A 16,433-nucleotide genomic window follows, 5' to 3' on the forward strand; every position below is an offset into this window, starting at 1 on the left:
ATAAACAAGACTGTGTTGCTGACTCCACTTCCATTGACAAATATTGCAGCTTCCACCATGTTCTGTGATGCTGCAAGTATTTTACTACTGATATTTAAACAAGGTTGCCTAAAATCAGAGCAACTTTCTTATAAGAAGAGAGTGATAGAGCTGGATCTGTTCAGCCTGGAGAAGAGAAGCTAAGAGGGGATCTCATCAGTGTTTATAAATATCTCAAGGGTGGGTGTCAAGAGGATGGACCAGACTCCTTTCAGTGGTGCCCAATGACAGGATGAGGGGCAACGGGCACAGACTGAAGCACAGGAGGTTCCATCTGATTATCACGAGAAACTTCTTTCCTTTGAGGTGCCAGAGCCCTGGAACAGGCTGCCCAGAGAGGTTGTGGAGTCTCCTTCTCTGGAGACATTCAAACCCACCTGGACACCTTCCTGTGTGACCTGCTCTGGTGAACCTGCTTTAGCAGGTGGGTTGGACTGGATGATCTCCAGAGGTCCCTTCCAACCCCAACCAGTCTGGGATTCTGTGAAAATCATCTCAGGCATATTCGCTGAACCACGGACAGTCTGGGCTGCGGACTACCATACCCTTCATGAAATTCAAAATGAAGACACCTGGCGAAAATATTATCAAGTTGTTTGCACCAAAACTCTGCATTCAGACACCTAAAGGCAGAAGCGGCTTCAGATCAGACTCAAGCCCACCCAGCTTCCCACCTTACACTTTCACCAGCACTGTAAATCGGTTAAACACAGGGAATTCCCAATTAGCGATGCTGAACAACTTCTGCTGAGAAATCCGCTCTTTGCCCCCTGAGCTGGCAGCAACGTTAGATGCTGGTACAGAAAAGCTGAGATCTCTCATCAGAACATTCTTTTCCAAGCTCTATTAAATGACTTACCCACTTTTTAAGTCGCATTTATAGAGGCTCCCTCAGCAATAACCACAAATTAAGATTCAGAACCAGGACAGAAACATTTCCCAGCACTAAAGATTTCACAAACCAAGACTGCACCAATCAACAGAAATGGATGGAGTAGCAGAAGGCAGAAAATTAATCGATACGGTTTATCATGATGTGGCAGATTGCAACCCCCCTCCCTCCTTCAGTATGGCACATCTCCCTCTTCCTCTGCTACTTGAGGCTAACAGCTTCTTTTGTTTGGCCCAGAGCACCCTGGCTCCTGGGACATTAGCAGAAGGGAGTGCCAAGGCACACTGAGCCGCACCCAGTGTGGGGGATGTTTGGAGGCTTCAGGGGCACCCACAGCCAGTGTGGGGGGTGCAGAGAAGCTTCTAGAGTGCCTACAGTCAGATCTGATCAGATAAAAATGGGCCTCTCGTTGAGACCCAGCCCCATTTTGTGTGGGGGTCTCTCGGAGTACGAGCTTATCCACTGCCGCCAGGAGAGCCCCCTCCCTGGGATGGAGACTCCGCTTGCCTCGCCGCCACGGGTGTAAGTAAAACTTCTCGCAGGATTGCGAGTATATTTATACTTTTCGTGCACATTTGCACGTATCACTTTCCGCACTCCATATGAGCGCGTGTAAAATTAACCCTTGCAGAATCGCGGGTGTATTTTCTTTCCGTGCACATTTGCACAAGTATTTTATTCCTTGCACAATCGCGAGTGGCCGCCGAGAGCCCCTCGCACAATCATGAGTGTATTTTCCTCCCGTGCTTCCACATAAGCACGTGTAGGATTCCGTGCACACTTGCACGTGTAAAATAACTCTCGCAGGACTGCGAGCGTATTATAAATTTACTCTCGCGCAATCGCGAGTGCACACTTTCCGTACTCACTGCGAGTACGTGTATCTCTATAAAAATAACCCCACACCGTGTTTAGGCAAGTGTGTACTCCTCCGGGACTCGGGGACGGCTCCGGCATTGTTTTGGGTGAAGCCACGTGCATGCACACTGTGGACCGCCCCTCTCAATAATTTCCTCCACTGATATCCGAACCTGTATTTAAGTCACTTTTGGAGTGCTAAAACCCTGGTCCTTGCCAGTCTAATAAAAGTTGGTTTTGGACCTTGTTGTCCCTTAAATTGACCTGTGGGTTGCCTCCGTGACACATGATAATCAATTGTTTTGTACACCAGTCACTTAATCGCTGTCAAGTTTTTTCATAAACCTCAGGAAAAGATGTTTTAGAAAGAATTTGCAGTTATCATTTTCGTGCATGTTTAGAGGAACTTTTATTCATATATTTGAATATCACACATAGGTGATATAATAGAAAAAAGCCATAAAGATGCCTGATCGAAGTTCTAAGTGGGCAGCAATGGAACAATCATGTCATCAGAAAACTGAGATGTTAGTAAAGTGGTTATCAAAGAGCTGGAAGGAAACACTGAAATCAAAGACAAGTCTTGTATATCTGAGCCTGATGAAAGTTTTAGCAGTATGGACCAAAAGGACAAAAAAAACTAACAGACATTTGAAAAAAAGATCAAGAATTAGACAATGTTGATCGTTAAGGTCTATAAAGGCATCAAAAATGAAAGCAATGCCTGGTCTGAGTGTGGTTTCATAGCACTGATGGAAAAAAGATCAGGCAATACACAGCTACATTGGATAGTCCCAAAAATTATTCTTTCCTTTTCTCATGTTTAAAACTGCCGCCCATCAGTTTCAAAAGCCCTGCTCCTCAATTCTCTGATAAAAACCGGTACATATACACAATCTGACCTGTTCCACTTGACGGTTATTCTTGCACTTCCACTATTCATCTCCTTTCCAAACAGAATCACTGCAATTTTTCCATTCCATCTGAGGAAGGAAACCTTACTGAGATGACAACTACTTCCATTTATTATTTCTTCTTGCATATTCCTAAGCATAACCTATTTTTTCCCCTTAAAAACCACTCTAGCTCCCTAGGGTATTTTAGCGAGCTCTTTACAGAGACAACCTAGTTGGTTCTGTTCCTCCAAAACAACTATTACCTAACAGAACAAATCTACAGGGTGCTTTAGTGCTTCCAACTTACATCTTTCAGTATACGTCACATTCTATTTGTTACTACTCACTCCTGATTCAAAATCAACACATAATCTTTCTGTGAGATTTTTCTAAGGGCATTCTACAATTTCTTATAGTCTCATCTAATGTTAATAGCAAATTTTGTTATTGGATAATTTAAAATTGGTTAATATTGACTGCTTTCTCCAGATCAGGAGACTCACTTTTCAATCAAATTTAAAGGAAGATTTCTTTCAATTTCTTTCAAAACAATTCTTAACTTCAGCTCTAAATTCAATTCAGCAAACTCCCAAGAAAAAATAAAGCCATATTTCATGTATATTTTGAAGTATCATATTTAATAAAAATAAATTGACATAGATATGTAATGCACTTCAGCATACTTAAAGAACCTGCTCTTTCAGTAGGGTCTCCAGATCACAAACTGCTCCTGATCACAGATTTTGTACTAACGTGTGCAGGGAAGAAAAAGTCTTGCTAGTGGGTGCGAAGCCAGAGGATTTGATTGTTGCCAATTGTCGCAATAAAGATGATTAAAGGGCAACAAAGATGATTAAGGGAGTGGAGCATCTCCCGTGTGAGGAAAGGCTGAGGGAGCTGGGGCTCTTTAGTTTGGCGGAGACTGAGGGGTGACCTTATTAATGCTTATAAATATATAAAGGGTGAGTGCCATGAGGATGGAGCCAGGCTCTTCTCGGTGGCAAACAATGATAGGACAAGGGGTAATGGGATCAAGCTGGAACACAAGAGGTTCCACTTAAATTTGAGAAGAAACTTCTTCTCAGTGAGGGTGACAGACACTGGAACAGGCTGCCCAGGGGGGTTGTGGAGTCTCCTACTCTGGAGACATTCAAACCCGCCTGGACATGTTCCTGTGCGACCTCACCTAGGCGTTCCTGCTCCAGCAGGGGGATTGGACTGGATGAGCTTTTGAGGTCCCTTCCAATCCCAAACATACTGTGATACTGTGATTTGTGGATCACATATATACCTTAAAGCCTCACCTGAAAGTTAAAGACGACACAATACATGGAATATTAATACTGACCAATACAAACAGATTTTTTTTTTCAAGTATAACAGGTGGTGCTGGGGACCTGACATCAACAGTAGATGAGGGATTTCCCTATTTCAAGAGGGATTATTTTAGGTTAGGTCTAGTATTAATATACACAGCATCAGCACAGCAGAACCAGTCCTGGGTCTGGTTTAGGTTCCTCTGAGTGGTTTGTAATGGGAGTCAATGCGCAGCTCGAAGACAATTTCAGAAGAAAATTACCTGATTTAGAGTACTAATATAAGTGCATCCAAAAGTATATAACTCTATTGCCGTCCTCTACTAGTTTTACATTGGGCTTAAGACCATGACCACTAATTCTAAGAATGGAAAGCAGAGAGTTTTGAACAGTCATTCAGGTGTTTCTCAATCTGTTTCAGGTTTTGCCCATGGTAACAACTGTTCATGGAATGAAATGGGTACTATTCACTGAGTGAATATTTCAAGAGAGTGAATTTAAGAGCAATTGAGATCCACTTGTATATCTAGGCTGAGTATGGAAATAGCAAATTTTTATAGTTACGTGTAGAGCCGTCAAACAGCTTTGAGAACTCAGAATACTACTACTTAAACTTAACGCCAGGCGGTATTTTTCCTTCACAAGATCCAAAATAATCCTGTAGCATCACTAGACTCTCTGCTGATTAACACATGATGATCACGTCTTATACTTAAATCAGCAACCCCCTTCAAAAAGACAAAAAGTTTCCAAAATTAGAAGGAAAATAAGTCATGTTGCTCCAGGCAGGTACAATCTGGGGCTGTTCAGCCTGGAGAACAGAAGGCTGAGGGGGAGACCTTATCACTGTCTACAACTGCCTGAAAGGAGGTTGTAGCATGGAGGGGGTTGGTCTCTTCTCCCAAGTCACAAGTGATAGGACAAGAGAAAATGGCCTCAAGTTGCACCAGGGAAGGTTTAGATTGGATATTAGGAAAAAATTTCTTCCTGGAAAGGGTTGTCAGGCATTGGAACAGGCGGCCCAGGGCAGTGGTGGAGTCAACATCCCTGCAGGGGTTTAAAAGGAATTTAGACAAGGTTCTTAGCGACATGGTTTAGTGCTAGAGTTGGGTTGTGGTTGGACTCAATGATCCTGAGGGTCTCTTCCAATTGAAATGATTCTATGATTCTAATCTTACATTCTGGATTTGTACAGAGCCTGGGATAACACAGTCCTAGTCTACAACCTTTACTTCTGTGCGTGGAGTTTTTGTTTTCTTACCTTGTTACCATAGTTATATCTATGTCTCAGCTTGATACCTATAAATAGTACCACAGACTTTCAAGCTCAGCTCACAAGGCGTTAAAACAAGTTGTGCAACATCTTGACCCTCCTTTTGCAAGCAAACTACTACTGATTCAGCCTTAGGGGAAACTTTACTGTATCTGGACCTCACAGTAACATCAGCCACATTGTAACCAAAAATACCAGCTAAATTCAGAAGCAATGTGACATTTTTTGCTTACACAATTATTGCTAGTAACAGAGGGATTATTTCTGTAGCATCTCTGCTAGCAAGTGCAAAACATATTGTATAAGGTGCTATACAAATCCAGAACAATAAAAAAACCACCTACATAGAGGACCTTCTGGCACTTGAATGGAACACTGTAAATAGATGCACATTATGTCTGACTCAAATGTTTTTAACAATGTGCATCTTCATCGATCTCATTCAGCCTACTACATAAGTCAAAAGTATTTGGACCGAGCTCCCTTATGTGCCTGTCGCTAAGAACAGACTTTTACAAATATAATCCTATTTTTTAACAGAACTATATAAGTTACTTTTTAGAACTCATAAAAAGAAAAGCTCATTAAAAAAGAAAAGGTCAGTTCTTCCAGTTTCTCTGTCTGCAGCAGAATAAAGGCCAACCAGATACATTATTGAGGAGCAAAGTTGTCTCCTTCAAAGACATCAAATAAAGTGGAATAGTGAAGACTGAGTAGGGTTCCATAATACTCCCTGTCATAAGAAAAGAAAAAGAATTGACTATAGTAGATCGTCCCCAAAAGGATGGAAGTAACAGGTAAATCCAGCCAGCAGAACACATCAGCAACACAACAAACAAGGGGAATCCGGGCCAAGAACTGGGAACTAATGGGAGGATTTGTCCTTGTCCTGAGCTACGTTGCAGGTTACACTCCATATATATTGAAGGGTGAAAGGCTGGGACATTCAGCACTCAAATCAGAGACAGATGACTGAAGCTAAAGGAAATGTAAACGCAAATGAGATATTTTATATATTGCCTGATGCTATGAGCTAGCATCACCATGCCAGATGCATTCACCGTTAAGTTCCCAGTACTAATTCCCAAACAGAATGGCCATCAAGTATCATTGTTAAATTACACCCCTTTTAACAATGTTGTGAGGGTTTTAACTCTTGATGTATACCTTTTGCAATACATGAAAAAGCTTGAAATTCCATTAATGTCCATTAGCAAACTCTCCAAGAAGAGTCAACAGCTAAACAAGTGTGTTAAGCTAGAAGAAGCCTCTATGTACCAACTTATTCCTTCCTAGGTTGTAAATTACTATCAAAATTGCATGAATTTTCAGAGGCTAAGGAACACAGCAATATCAAAGATATAAAATAGAGGAACTAGAGCATTTTTTAACCCCTGCCAGAGATGAATTATAAATCGAAATATATATTAGATAGAAAATTTAGCTAGTATTTACAATAAATACAGAACAATAAACTACCCAACAGCTACAAAACCATTGATTTTTCTCCAAGCTGAAGTTTCCACAAATTCTAAATAAGCAACAATTATGGCAAAAAAAGGATTCCAATTCATCCCTTCTTATAATCAATAATCATTCCTATGGTTTGAAGATTTTTAAAGATTTTGGCCATAGAAGAAAAAGAGGAAGCAGAAGTTTAATTAAACTTAGAATAAGCCTAAATCAATAAGTTTCTTGTGTGTGCAGAAAATCCCTCAATAAGTTTCTCGTCTGAAAAATCCCTTGGTGAACCATGTCCTGGCTGGTCTTGATTTTTGAAAAGGTATCTTTTCCATATTATAAGTGATATTTTGCTTTTCTGTAGGTAATAACTTTCCGTTAGTCACACTTAGAGTTCTCAGAATCTGAGGGTCCAAGAGTCAGAAAACAAAACAAATCATTAACATTTTGAAGGCTTTCTGCTTCCTTTAATAAAGATAATATCGAACAAATCAAACACCCACGTATGATAATGCGATAACACTTCAATGACTGAATAAGCAACTATGTCATTTGGCCATCATCACTTTGCTGTCTCATTTAGCTACATACAAGTTTCAACTCTGAGTCAGATTTGCTCAATTACTTTTAATGCGGCAGCATCATTCATAGTCCTTTGCTTCCAAGTGTGCGCAGGGAGGTGTGAGGGGGTGGAAATCAGTGCATCTGTCCTCTGGAAACAGTTACAAATCCTTCTCCGCACCCGATCCACGCAGGATAAGAACTGTGACAGTTCCAGAATCCTCTTTCTCATAAAACAAACTGCTGCAGTTCAGAAGTCAGGATGTCCTTGATGAATCTGGTGAACAGATGACCACCCATAGAATACATAATGCACACAAACCCCTGAAAACAGACAATCATCACCCTGCAGTGCAAGCTAAATTTATTTGCGGTCTATCTACACGGTATCATGGAAAAATTGCACAGGTTTCAGTTTTAAATTAAAAGAACTGAACACAGATCTCCACAGCGTGGTATATATATTGCCGTTCTAGGTGACAGATTTGAGACTTTCATTGTTTGAGCATGGATAGCCAGTGCAATGTGAGATGCCTCAGGGTATCCAAGATACACACATGGGGTTGACAAATATGATAAATGACCTCTGGAAGACCCTTCTCTTCTAAATCATCATCCAGAGGCCCTGAGAGATTCTTTAAGATATTTAAATTAGCAATTTAAATTACCTGTACTTCCCAGGATCACAGAATGGTTGGGGTTGGAAGGGACCTCTGGAGATCATCCAGTCCAATGCACCTGCTCAAGCAGGTTCACCCAAAGCAGATCACACAGGAAGGTGTCCAGGGGGGTTCAAATGTCTCCAGAGAACTGAATTGTTTCTTGTTTCAATGGACTTTAGAGTCCATTGATGTGTAGTTTAAGTCACTTGATGTGTAGTTTAAGATGGACTGAATTGCACTCTAATCTCTGCTGATTGCTAACTAGATTTCCAGCAACTACAACAGAAACTTAAACACATGGTGAATAGATGCATATGCTCTATATGCAAACTCCATGAGGTTCAACAAGGTCAAGTGAAAAGTCCTGCACCTTGGTCAGGGCAACCCCCGGAACCAATCCAGGCTGGGGATGAAGCGACTGAGAGCAGCCCTGCCGAGATGGACTTGGGGGTGCTGGGGGATGAAAGATTGAACATGAGCCGGCAATGGGCACTTGCAGCCCAGAAGGACAATTGTATCTTGGGCTGCATCACCAGCAGCGTGTCCAGCAGGTGGAAGGAGGTGATTCTGCCCCTCTGCTCCGCTCTGGTGAGACCCCACCTGCAGTTCTGTGTCCAGCTCTGGAGCCCTCAGCACAGGACACACATGGACCTGTTGGAGAGGGGCCAGAGGAGCCACAGAAATGATCTGAGACTGGAACAGCTCTGCTGGGAGGACAGGCTGAGAGAGTTGGGGTGTACGCCCGGAGAAGAGAAGGCTCCAGGGAGAACTTACTGTGGCCTTTCCATACTTAAAAGGGGATGATAAAAAAGATGGGGACAGACTTTTTAGTAGGGTCTGTTATGACAAGACATGGGGTAATGGTTTTAAACTAAAGGAGGGGAGATTCAGGCCAAACATGAGGAAGAAGTTTTTTTACACTGAGGGTGGTGAGACCCTGTCCCAGGTTGGCCAGAGAGGTGGTGGATGCCCCATCCCTGGAGACATCCCAGGCCAGGCTGGACGGGGCTCTGAGCAACCTGATCTGGTGAAGATGTCCCTGCTCATGGCAGGGGTGGGACTGGATGAGCTTTGAAGGTCCCTTCCAACCCAAACTATTCTATGATTCTATGTTATGCATAAGTTAATCTAAGAATTGATCTTGAAGTGAATACTACACTGAATGTTACCCTTTGCAGCTCAATTTTCTCAACAGCAAGACAGGAACGGCGATACCTGCTGTATGGTGATGTTAATGATCACAGGTAAAACAGATTTCTAAGGCATATTTCTAATTGATGAATTCTTATGTTATCTTTAATTTTATAAAAGACTGCAAAACAGGTGACGCACTTTCATATATTTATTCCTGCAGTACTTGGAAACAGAATTGACCACGGATTCTATCACACCTGCCACACACACAGCACACCAGGCCAATGCTCCGAGAGCTGCAAGAAACCGTGAGATCTCAGTCACCCTCTCAGTTCACGTTGGGAAGATGGACCTGCCCATGGGCTGGCACAGAAGCAAGATGCTGAAGAGATGGACTCAGTTCTTGACAGAACAGACCTTGCTTAAAAAAGCATGCAGGAACTCACACTCAGAAAGGTGCAGAGCCCTTGTGTTTTATTTGAATTTTAAGCTGGGCAGGACAGGTTCTCCCCATTAAGAGATGTTACTTAATGGATGATGCTGGTTCTGATAGGCCTGTAATACTCCTGCCTAAAAATGTGATTTACAGTTATCCACGGACTCCGCTAAGAGTTCCAAAATGTATTTTTAAATCATTCCCATTTACCCGTACTTGTCTCAGACTAGCAAGGATATTTAACATGCCTGTACGTCTTCCTTGTCATTTGAGACGCTCCATCACAGCAAAACGCCCTTGAAAGAAGAGCCTGGAATACAAATGCTCACAGCTGCGAGAGTCCAACCTTATCTCTGAGCTGCAGCTCCGCACAGGACACACAGGTGAGAGATTTAATGGCTGTGCTGAGAGAAAACAGCACTTACTGCCAAGCCAGCAGAAGCCGTCCAGTAAAAAGGGAAAGAGAAACAAGAACAACCCTGTCAAACAGCATGCAGTCAGACAGCAAATAATGAAGCAATGAATAATAGATTTCTTACGTAATTGCTATTTTATCCTGATATTATAGGGTAGCTATTTATTTTGCTGCAACACTGTAAACCAGACAATCTCTTCTCCCATTAATCCCCTGATCCTACTGCAGTGTTGATACTCAGAATTTATCATATACAAATATCCATTCTTGTCTTCATTACAGAGAGAAGACACTGTCTTCCATTTTGATAAATATTCTATTATTTATGTTCAAAGGACAGATGAAGAATAGATAGATGGGATGCAAAAGTCAGTGGCTCTACAGTGAAACGTGAAATCTGCTAAAGAAGTTGGTGGTTTTTTGTTTTGTTTCCTCTCTCCCCCACCCAGAATATAATGATGACCAAAAAAAACACCTACCACGCTAAACCCGAGTAATTCTCAATTCATCTATATAACGGCTTTATCAGAGTCCTCCCTGCAAGGCTGATTTTGTGATTTCACAAACAGAAGAAAGAGACCACAATGGCCCATTTAAGAGCCTGTATTTATTGCTGATTTAACTTTAACGTGCTAATTATTTTTGTAATCTGTTACCAAGAATTCAAGTTAATACTCTGTTTAGTTTCATGAACCAATTCACAGAACATTTATGGATACAGCTCTGATACAGAACCTGTAGCTTTCCCTTATATAGGGAATTAAAGTTTATCACATAGGTATAGATCACTTTTGTTTTCTCTTTAGTCAGGTAATTGCAAATAAGCTACGAAGAAGGAGAATGCCAGCACTGAAACATTCACAAATCAAAAGTTTCAAACCATTATGAGTTACTCCAACAGCCGCAATTTTCATATAATGTGAAAGAACCCTGCTTAAGGGAAAAATGTCTCATTAATAATTAAAAAAAATCCACAACAACAACAAAAAACCCCACCAAACGACACACACACAAAACCCCAAATACCTACTCCTCTCCACCCTATGCCCTTTAATGTAAGGTGCTCCTTACTGATGCTGACCATAAATATGAACTTGAAATTATATTAGTTTGGAGGTCACTGTTTGTTTTGCAGCTTTCCCCTGTAAAGGAACCTTTTTCCTTGCAGCATAAAGCAAGTAGGACTTAGTGTACAAAGGTATTAGTTAAGGTGAAAGTTGTTTGCTCATTGTTGAAAAGATAAAGAATATAAGTACTAATTTGTAATTTTATATGTAACTTTAAAATAGTATCTATAAACTTTAGCCAGAAGCTGAGTTTTTACAGTCAGAACTTCATACCCTTCTAACTTAAGATGGACAAGCAAAATTCTACTTCAGTTCACTTGAGATACCACCAATTCCATACAATTTCCTCCGGCCACAGAGATAAAATTAAGCGCAAATATTACAACACGTAGCAAGAGGCATCCTGGGTGCACCACCTGCTCCCAAAGGAGTACTTGGAAATGTGCTGTTTTATTTCATGACACTGTTTTCATCAACTTCAACGTGAAGAAATTTATGCTTTAAGATGTGTACAACAGAGAAAAGGTCAAAACTCTTTAAATCAGCTCTTAAAAGATTGCTAAAAAATATTCTAACATTGGATGATATCAAGTGACAGCAACCACTTCTCTGCAGCTCATACAGGTTTTTTCCCACTCTAAATTACTCAGCGTATCTCAAACATGTTTATGTTTCTATGACACAAGGAAGTAATTGAAGACAGTCATAAGCCAAGAAACATTCCTTGAAGATAACTGAATTAGAACTTGAGCAAGTGAAGCAGTTTATATATTTCCCATTCCGTCAATGTTCTTTCAGCATCTTAAAATATTGTTGTAACGTCTGGCTGCTATTTACAAAATATTTTATATACACCAAAGAATGCAGCCAGATTTCTGAAAGGACATGTACCAGACCATATAGAGTAAGCATATTTTAAAAAATAACAAATTCCCCAGCAGAACAATTCCTGTATCAGGTTGTTGCAGGGCAGAGATCTGCCCTATATTAGACTGTCCTAAGAGAAGGTCATTGAAGTTTTTAAGGCATCACATTCACTATAGTGACGGCCATAGCGTAAAAAATTCGCAGACAAATATTAAAAAGAAGGACATTCCCATCAGTCTCTTGTCTGGCTATGAGGCAGGACACCCAGTGACCGCGCAACAGGGACAAGATAAAGTCACAAAGCCTTATAACGATTCCACCTGAGCAGCAACATAAACCAACTAAACTAACCAACTAAAAGACAATAATTCATAAAGATCCATATTCTGACATCCATAAAAATGGTCTCAACTTGCTGCCTTGGTCCTGTAAAGATACAAAGAAAAAGTAGACGATAGAGAGAAAAGTTTCTACATAAAGATCCACTTATAGTGTGAGGCTAACTACAAAACTGCAAAATAAATGCTCAAAAGCTAATAAATGTCATAGAATCTTAGAAGGCTTGAAAGTTCATCTTTAATAGATTTTTATCTAGTATGGCTTATTTGTGATAAACAAATGGTAGATCACATACAATAAAACATCTGACACAGTACTGAACAGCAAATCATTTATTAATGCAGAGAAGATGGGATTTCTGTAGAAACTGTAAAGTGCCAACGAAGGAAGTACCACACCGAGGGAAGGCTATTATTATAACTTCTATTTAAATGTATTATTAGCAGTAATTTTATCTGGCATATTAATGACAACCCACACATGACCCACGCAACAGAGAGGCACACACGAAACTGCCAGCGGCTTGAAATTAGAGGTGTCTTCAAAGCAAATCGAGATTGGGACTAGGAGTTCATCACAAACTGGCAGCGCTGGTAAGTCGATGTAACAGAATTTGGAAAAAGCCAACATGATCCCAGGTTTCAGCAGCAGAACACTACCAGGTAAAGAGCGACAAATCATTATGTGACTTTACAACACCTGAGTCAATTTAAAGAAGAGATAGCTAGAAGATGATAGTGGCAGAGCAAATGAACGCACACCTGTCATTAAATAATGAGCTCCAAGATGTCAGCGGCAATACTAACTGGATAGCAAGACTGGCGTTGCTTTTGGAAAGAGAAAAGAGTAACTGGAAAGAGTTTTAAGTTAAATGGGGTTGGGGGGGGGGGGAGGAACAAGTGCAAAGCAATGGTGGCAATAAGCTTGAAATGGAACTGTAAAATAACAGTGTGAATTATGAGGAGAGACTGAAAGAGCTGGGTCTGTTCAGCCTGGAGAAGAAAAGCTGAAAGGGGATCTCATCAATCAAGGGTGGATATCAAGAGGATGGACCAGACTCCTTTCAGTGGTGCCCAACAATAGGATAAGGGGCAACAGGCACAGACTGAAGCACAAGAGGTTCCATCTGAATATGAGGAGAAACTTCTTTCCTTTGAGGTGCCAGAGCCCTGGAACAGGCTGCCCAGAGAGGTTGTGGAGTCTCCTTCTCTGGAGACATTCAAACCCACCTGGACACATTCCTGTGTGATCTGCTCTGGTGAACCTGCTGTAGCAGGTGGGTTGGACTGGATGGTCTCCAGAGGTCCCTTCCAACCCCAACCACTCTGTGGTTCTGTGAATAGGTAATAGTGCCAGTGCTGGAGAGAGGAAAAAAGCAGCCAGAGCACACTCCTATTTTATACCATTTTGCATCACCAGATACATCAGAATCGTAGTCACAATGACTCATAAGGAAGACGCCTAACAGCAGTTTTGAATAATGAAACAGCACGGGTGAAAAAGTGTGGGAGTTGTGAAACCCAAGCACATGGTCAGCTCAACTAAAAGATTATTACAGCAAATATATTCTTCAGCCATAGAAGCTGGGGGAAAAAAATAGTTCTCAAAGTTGAAGTTTGCTGAGCACAGATAAAATTAGATGAATTGTCTGGATCTGTCACCTGGAATCAGGGCAAAGTTATTGCCACATATTCAGCATAAAAGAACAAAAGAAGACGTCAGAAAAGGAAAAATAGTTTGTTTAAGTCATTCACATTTTTACATTGTCAGCAAAGTACACGTAAGTGTCCATTAAAACAAGCCAGCTGGACTGAAGGAGCTAGATAAGAATTGGGAAGCTGAATCAAGTCCAGGTTTTGTGCTGATGACTGAAGTCAGTGAAATACAGGAATGAGTCAAGGTAACTTAAAGAGGGTTCCTACCCAAAGAGACAATGACGCACAGAGCAAAACACATTACGTCTTATCAGTAAATTGGGAATACAGTATCAAATCCAAATCTAACTGGAGCCCATTAATAACCTAAACTGAGAATATACTGGAAGGTATTTTACTTCCACAGAGCCTGATTTTTAATTTGGGTAAAAACTCCCCAGGCAGGTGGGAAAAATCTCAACTGCAACACATTTCACAGATACAGAATCACAGGATCACAGAATGGTTGGGGTTGCAAAGGACCTCTGTAGCTCATCCAGTCCAACCCACCCGCTAAAGCAGGTTCATTCACCAGAGCAGATCACACAGGAACAGAATCACAGAATGGTTTGGGTTGGAAGGGACCTCGAATATAGAGCAAAAATACAACAGTATTTTACAGGTGCATCTATATTTGCATTTAGTTCAGATCAGGGTTGTGCTTTTGAAGCAAGTCTCCTGATAACCCCCACCTATCACACTTTGTTTTACACCAGTGACCAGGCTGCATATGCCAATTGGATTTCTTTGGACAAAACTGAAGTGGAAGAGGCACTCCAGGAGCATAATGAGCATGCTCAGAGGACTTAAACTAGATTAACTGGTAGTCTGAAATACCACATTCCCACACATGTGACACACATACAACTATTTTTCTCTACAAGGCAAAAAGGATTAGGTTGGTGTCAGAATGACACTAATCATTTCCCATCTCTTTAGTCATGAAGGAAGGCATGTGAAGAATGAGATTGTCTGATGCGTAATAAGAATGCAGAGAAGGGTCAAGAAGCACTCGGAATAAAAGAATGATTTTGAGAGGCCTGCAACCAACCATGCTCCATCTATGGCAGTTTAGATATGAGGAAGGTCCACATTTGCCAATTAGACAACAAATAGACTGACACCACAAATATCTAGTGAATCAGCCTTCTAAAACAGATTTGCCACAGTGTTCACATGTGAAGATCAAACACTTTACAAAGCCAATACTATGAGAACCACTTTGCTGAATGATCTTCGAAAGCCAAAGCGCAGAAGAATACCCATGTGCATAAAACCATATTACTTTCCAGGATACACAATTAAAGTGCTGTGTAAGTGCCTGTGTTATAGGACAGTAGAATAATCTAGGTCGGAATGGACCTCTGGTGATCATGTAGTGTAACCTCTTACTCAAGGACAGGGAGAGCTTCAAAGTTAAATCAGATTGTTCAGGGTCTTCTTCAGTCAAGTTTCAAAAAAATCTTCAAGGATGGAGGTTTCTCAGCCTCCTCCAGCAGCTCAATTCAGTGCTTACCCACTGCAAAAACTGGTTTTCCTTATATCCAGTTGGAATTTCCTACATCACAACTTACATGTGCTGCCTTCACTGTGCACCTGTGAGAAACGTCAGGCTGTCTCTTTTTGTACAGACACTCAATCGGTGGTAGAGGACAAGAACTAGATCCCTCCTGAGCCTCAGTCTTCTCCTCCTTAGGATGAACAAATCCAGTCTCCACAGACAGCATCTCCATGTGTTATGTGCTGCTTCAGTGCCCCTCTCCAGACCCTCCCCAATTAGTCTAAACCTTTTTTTTGTATAGGGGAGCCCAGAACAGAACACACTATTCCCAATGTTGCTTCACAAGTAAATAAAATAAGTCACCTCTTTCAGCCTTTTGGCTCTAGCACATTATGCAGCAAGCTGTGACTGAAGACTAGAGTTTGAACATTTTAGAACACAGAAGCCTCACGGTGAGAAAATAAAAGTGAAACACAGTTGGAAGCAAATTTACCCGTGTCTACTGCATCCTCACAGATAGAAGGCTTACCCTTCAGGTGGCTTTCCATCCAGCAATAAAGCAAAAATTTAACATATTGCCCCCTGGTTCCCTGGGAAGTCTCTTTCCAATATCCCTGTGACCTGGGTTTCTGCTCCCAGCTCTTCCCAAAACTCAGTTACGCTGCAGTTTTCTTGCTCTCCAAGCCTTTTTTCTCCCCTCCTACTTCACATTCTGGAAGCCTGTCTTTTCTAGTGCTCAGTTGCCTCCAAGGAAGAAATAACATCTCTTGGACTGTCCAGCAGCTCAGGTCTCAGGGTTCAGTAGCTCACAGAAGGCAAACTGAGTTCTCTCTGTAGGCCAGTCCCAGTCATTAAAAAAAGGAGAAAACAAACAAACAAACCAAAACACAAAACAAAGCCAAACAAAAGAAACAAAACAAAACCACACATACAATAAACAACATGCTAATAAAATCACTGATTCATACTAAGCATTCAAATATTATGCAAATATCACCTGTTTCATAAGCACTTTAATGAAC

The 16,433-nt window shown here is 41.2% G+C and overlaps 2 protein-coding genes across 3 annotated transcripts in view; both read right to left on the reverse strand.

Annotated features, from left to right (window-relative positions):
* Positions 1 to 16,433, reverse strand: part of LOC102093880 (24-hydroxycholesterol 7-alpha-hydroxylase) — a 144,619-nt gene that overhangs the window by 48,547 nt on the left and 79,639 nt on the right. The window lies entirely within an intron of this gene.
* RCAN2 (regulator of calcineurin 2) overlaps positions 1 to 16,433 on the reverse strand; it is a 99,373-nt gene that overhangs the window by 48,547 nt on the left and 34,393 nt on the right. The gene's annotated exons all lie outside the window — the stretch shown is intronic.

The sequence above is a fragment of the Columba livia genome, chromosome 3, assembly GCF_036013475.1.
Source record: "Columba livia isolate bColLiv1 breed racing homer chromosome 3, bColLiv1.pat.W.v2, whole genome shotgun sequence".
Taxonomy (NCBI): domain Eukaryota; kingdom Metazoa; phylum Chordata; class Aves; order Columbiformes; family Columbidae; genus Columba; species Columba livia.